General features: G+C 37.7%; 1 protein-coding gene across 1 annotated transcript in view; it reads right to left on the bottom strand.

Annotated features, from left to right (window-relative positions):
* ARAP2 (ArfGAP with RhoGAP domain, ankyrin repeat and PH domain 2) overlaps positions 1-5,658 on the bottom strand; it is a 184,216-nt gene that overhangs the window by 105,235 nt on the left and 73,323 nt on the right. The window lies entirely within an intron of this gene.

The raw sequence follows: 5,658 nt of genomic DNA, 5'->3' as shown, positions 1-5,658 counted from the left end.
GTATATGTATAACTGATTCACTTTGTTGTAAAGCAGAAACTAACACACCATTGTAAAGCAATTATACTCCAATAAAGATGTTAAAAAAAAAAAGAATTCAGCACACTATGGCCTGCAGGCAAAATCCAGATCAACACCTGTTTTTGTAAATAAAGTTTTATTGAAAAAGAGCCACACCTATTCATTTATGGATTTTCTGGGGCTGCTTTCCTGCTACAAGGGCAGAGATGACTTGTGGCAGAGACCATCTAGCCTGCAAAGCTTGAAATATTTACTATCTGGCCCTTTTTAGAAAAGTTTGCTGAGCTTTGATTTTACAGTTGATGGTGAGCCACTGAAATGGTTTCAGCAGAAGAAAATTCCAGATTTAAATTTTACACACTTCCTTTCTGTGGAAAATGGATGTGAGAAGGTGAGGCTGGAGGCAAGAAACCAGTTAGGACACTGTCAAAAGAAGTCTAAGTGAAAGATGAAGATCATCCAAAGCAGGACAGTGGTAGTAAGGATAATGGGTGGGCGAGGGGGGAGACGGAATGATGGGAAAGGATGGGGGACAATAGAGAGAGACAGGAGACAGAGGGAGGAAAGGGAGGGAGAAATGCATACATGCACCTGTGTGTTTTAAAGGGATACAACATGTACTGATGGGATAAAGGGAGTAAGGGAGAATTTATTAATGGTTGTATCATTTTTAGCTTTGATTACAAGGCGGGCAGAAATGTTTACCTTTTTCTACAAGAAAATAAAATAGAAACAGTTTTAGTGCATGTAATCTGAGTTTCCTTTGATATATACTAAATGAGAGCTATCCCCTGGAAATCCAAGTAGGAACACCTATTAGGCAGATCACCCTTTGAATTTGCATCTTCAGGGCAAGGAAAGGCCTCAATGACCAGAAAGTCTTTAGCACACAGCTAGTGGTGGAAAATACACAGTAACCAAGGATAAAATCTTAGGGAACTTAGGGAACAATGGATATAGAAGGGTCCACGAAAGCAATGAAGCAAATGAGAAGAGACAGTGTATAAAACAGGAAAGGGGTGAGCATTTCTGAAAGGAATGATTACCAACATTAAATATAGAAAGAGATCCAATAAAACAAGGGCAGAAAATACCAGTTGGTCTTCAGAATAAGAAGGTAACTGTCTATACTTTAGTGAGAGTTCTGTCTCTCTCATCATCATCCTGAGGTGGACCCTTCAAAGGTTAGACCCATTCTTGGAGGGAAGCTACCCTCAAACTGGAGTGCTAAGAAAAAAACTTCAAACAAAAATACAGCTTTTGGAATAGTCGTTTGTGACTGAAAAGGATGTTTCTAAAGCAGCAAAAAATGCTTTCTGAGCTACAATCATTCCATAATTCTGAGAAAGAACTGTGGGAGGAAAGTCATAGAAAGGGGAAACTGCCAAAAACCTACCTGGCCAAAGAAAGAGATTACATGTGAAGTTAGGACTTAGGAAACGAGACTGAAGGCTCAGGGCAGAGGCCAGGCCCCGGGAGTCTTACATGACAGGTGTTCAGGAGTTTGTACCTGTAGACAAGTGGGAGCCATTGGAAGGTCTTAAACAAAAAGTGCCAAATGCATGATGCATAAAATAAATGTAAATGCAGAATCTAATTATGTTAATTCTAATGGGAAACAAATGACAGATCTCTTTAAAAAGGTGAGTACAGGCTCACTGTTAAGTTAGAAATATGGGCTTGAGGAGATTTAATCCTGTAGCATCATCACCATAACCTTTGATGAGCTTCATTTTTATAAGTGAAAACAGGCCAGAGGTCAAACAAAGTAGGCACAGATATTACCTTTGAGGATTTATAATAACAAAGCTGTGATAGTAAATCCTGACATTTCTATTCATCTGGGAAGCAACAAAACGCTTTAACAAAATTACGTTGGATGGCATTGGTCTGCTTGGGCTAATTCAGACAGGACACCCTCTCTGCTACAGAAGTCTTACTTTTTAATCAGTTACCAGAAGATGTCCACCAGATGGTGCACAGAATTGGCAACTCTGAGGACACAAGGTATTTACTAGACAAAAGGTTGTGTGTGTGGTGGTTGGACTGGCTGGAGGGGTTGTTCTTTGTTTGACGTTTAGATCAGGGAAGAAAAACACTCCTGGAATTTACTCACACACAACTAAAGAACTCCAGAGGTGACCTACTGAAGTACTACTATGAAGTGATGTAGATACTATAACAGAGCTGGGCAGCTTGATTGTCAGCTACCACCTGTAGGATATACCTAAACTCAAAGGCTCACTGGAAACCAGAAGCAGCTGTGCACATGGATAGCCTCTCTGCTACTCTTCCTCCTCCTCCTCATCCCCTTATCATCATATGCATGTGGCATGCACTGTTCTACACATCTTATGTACATTAACTCACTGAATCCTCAGAACAACCCAGTTAGGTCACTGTATTACTCCATACCCCTTTCCTTATACCCTGCCCACAGGCACAAGCTGGTTGACTGACCTTCCCAACATCACACAAGCACTTAGCATCAGAGCTGGGGGTAAAACCCAGGCAGTCAACTAGGGAAGCTACCCTTCTATCTACTTCACAAACTGCCTCTCTGTGCCTGTTACATGCTTGAAGCATGTATGTCCATTTTTTAAATGTATCGGGGTACAGCAGAGGTCATACCTTCAAATAGATATGTGCACAATAAATGTATGATAGTTAAGGCGAAACTATTATTTTTTGAAACCATGAAGTTGTTTCCTGATGAAGAATTTCCTCAACTGATGGCATTCAGTGTTCACAGAAGATAGGAATACACACTAGGAATCCTGATTTAAAATAAATGTATTACAGCCTTGGAGAAACATTGTTAAACTATATGAGTTAGGTATTTATAGAACAAAAGACCTTCAAAATTCCTCAATGCTAATCTATAAAATAAAATATAAACAGATAATAGAGAATTTCTAGTAAACCGTATCAACCACTTTCTTTTTAAAAATCAAACACTGTGTCAACAAATCAAGGTAAGATACCAAGGGAAAATAATACAGTTGAGGGGAGAAAACAGAAAACAAAATCAGGATACTATTATTCAGCTCTACACTTCGGTTTAACAAGAGCTATCAATCTTTTCTTTCATGAACACTAAATTGGGAACAAAAAGAAAAATACAGATCAGTCTTCATAACCAGAGGCTAGAAGAACTTCAAATCCTGAAAACCTGAACTGACAATCTGAAGCCTCTGTAACTCTCTGAAGGACTTGCATGCGTTTTATTCCCCGATTTTTTTTGTTTGTTTTTAATCAGTCTAGTCTATGGCCATCCTGACAAGCCCTGATGGAGTTATGCAGTCCAGATGCTTTCAGAGGCAAAGGTGACAACCACGCTTTAATCTCTAAATCTTTCCAAATAATTCAATTTTTCCATAAAGCTGGTGCTCAACAGGAGTACCACCACTGCAGAATCTTGACAGAAAAGAAAAACAAAAAAACCCACCAGAACTCTATGTTTCTTGGTAGTTCGACTTTTTCTTCTTCATTTTTAAGTAGGCTTTTTCTGAAAAAATGTGTTTTGTTCAGAACATTAACTAATAACTATAAATGGAATATAACCTTTAAAAATTGTGAATCACTACATGGTACACCTGTAACATACAATGTTGTACAGAAACTATACTTCAATAAAAATTATATTAAGTCAGCTGTGCTTTTACACTGGTAGTAATGTGATTAGAGAAATGCCTATTTATTCAACAAATATTTATCACATGACTACTATGTGTGGACACTGTTTTAGGCACCAGGGATTTGATAATCCTGAATAAACCAGAAAATGCTGATGCTTCAATGAGCTTTCACTCCAGAGGGGGAGAGAAACAAATCAAAGAAGGAGGGATCATTTTCATGAGATGAGTGCTATGATAGAAATAAGCAGCACACTATGAAAGAGAAGAGCTGACAGTGGGTGCACTCTTTAGTGGGCTGCCAAAGAGGTCTCTCCAACCAGGTAGCACTGAATTGATTCCCCGAGAGATGAGAAGCAGTCAGGCTGGGGGAAGTGCGCTCCTTGCAGAGTGAACAGCAATTACAAAGGTCCAGAGGAGGCAGAAAAGAACATGGCATGTTGCAGGAACAGACAGGAAACGAGTGTGGCCAGGCATGCAGAATAGGAAGGAAGGATGTGAGATGAAATGGGGAAGGCACGAGAAGGTCTTTAAGGTCTTAATAAGGAAGAGAGTTATACTCTGTAATGGGAAGCCATTAAATGTATTTGAATGATGGAAATACATGATCTGATTTACATTTTCAACAATCACTAAGCCTGTTTTGGGGAATGGTTTGGAGGGAAGCTAGGGCAGATAGCAGCAAGTAAGTGGGGTTGGGGCATGGGAAGGGGGTGGGCGTATTACAGCCCAGGCAGGACAGGATGGTGGCTGGAACTAGGATGATGTTAGTGAAGATGGAGGGTAGCCAACTGATTCATGGTCTATCCTGAGTTTGAAATGAGAGACATATTGGATGGAAGAAATGAAGACCATCAAAGAATACCTTGTCATTAGATTATTTTCCAATGAAATCATTTCTGCGTGCTGCATGGTCAAAGTACAAAAGTTCAGTTTCCCATTACTTAAAACCGAATGCTCCAAAATGAAAAAATATCCCCAATTAAATTACATATATGGAGAATGCACTGGTTTCTGTTTTTTGAAATAAATTTTAACAACAAAAATCCATAGTTAACTTATAAAAGATAAAAAGGAAAGAATGATTTAGTTACAAGTTTAAAACATCAATTCAGTCCTCAAGTGATCAAGAAAAACAATTTATTTCCATGAAATATTAAAACAAACTGGTAAGTCTATAAATATTATAACCAGAATTGCCAAAAAACAAATAAAAGCTTATTTTTAGCCTGCAGAGTATATATGATATATTGAGAAGCTTTAGGAAGAAAAGCTTATATTTCAAATTCCCTATTTCATCCTTGTATAAGTGGTTTGAAGGGTGGATCTAAGATATCCTACAATTTAGAAGAAACATTCTAGAAAGCTTGTAGTCTTATTAACTTATTAAGTACATTAATTGCCTTGTTATTCATTATTTTAATAATTACTATCATCAATTCACAGATTGTTCTGATACTTTTTCCCTCCTGATCACACAACTTTCGACTACTTAAGGGTTAAACACAGACAAGGAGCAATGGAAGATGAGAAAATCTCTGTAAAATTCGTTATTTATTATTGGTTAGATTGAGTACAGGAAGACATTAAAAACCATTTGCTGAAAGAACCAAAAAAAACCTAAACTCAAAGAATAAAAATGCTCTGCCATCTAGTGTCACCCAGCCATCACACTCACCAAAGCGAAAGTTTTACAATAACAATTATAACACAAATCAGATGTAAAACTCCGCTTCATGTCGAGTTCCTCCACTGTTCATGTGAAATCAGTATATTATCAACTATCTTGCAGAGCTTTTATGAGGATTACAATGAACATAAAAAAGCGATGCCTTACACATAGTACATGCTCACTAAAGGAGAGGTACTGTTTACAGGAAAATCTAATGAAGTATACTTAATCCCAGTACAATTCTGCTTAGGGTTACAAATTTTTTTCAGAAATAAAGCCTTTAACTGAAATAATCACTTCATTTTTTTTTTTTTTTTTTTTTTTTTTTTT

The sequence above is a fragment of the Physeter macrocephalus genome, chromosome 7, assembly GCF_002837175.3.
Source record: "Physeter macrocephalus isolate SW-GA chromosome 7, ASM283717v5, whole genome shotgun sequence".
NCBI lineage: Eukaryota > Metazoa > Chordata > Mammalia > Artiodactyla > Physeteridae > Physeter > Physeter macrocephalus.
Note: the sequence above shows the minus strand (reverse complement) of the source record. Positions and strands in the feature narration are given on the sequence as shown.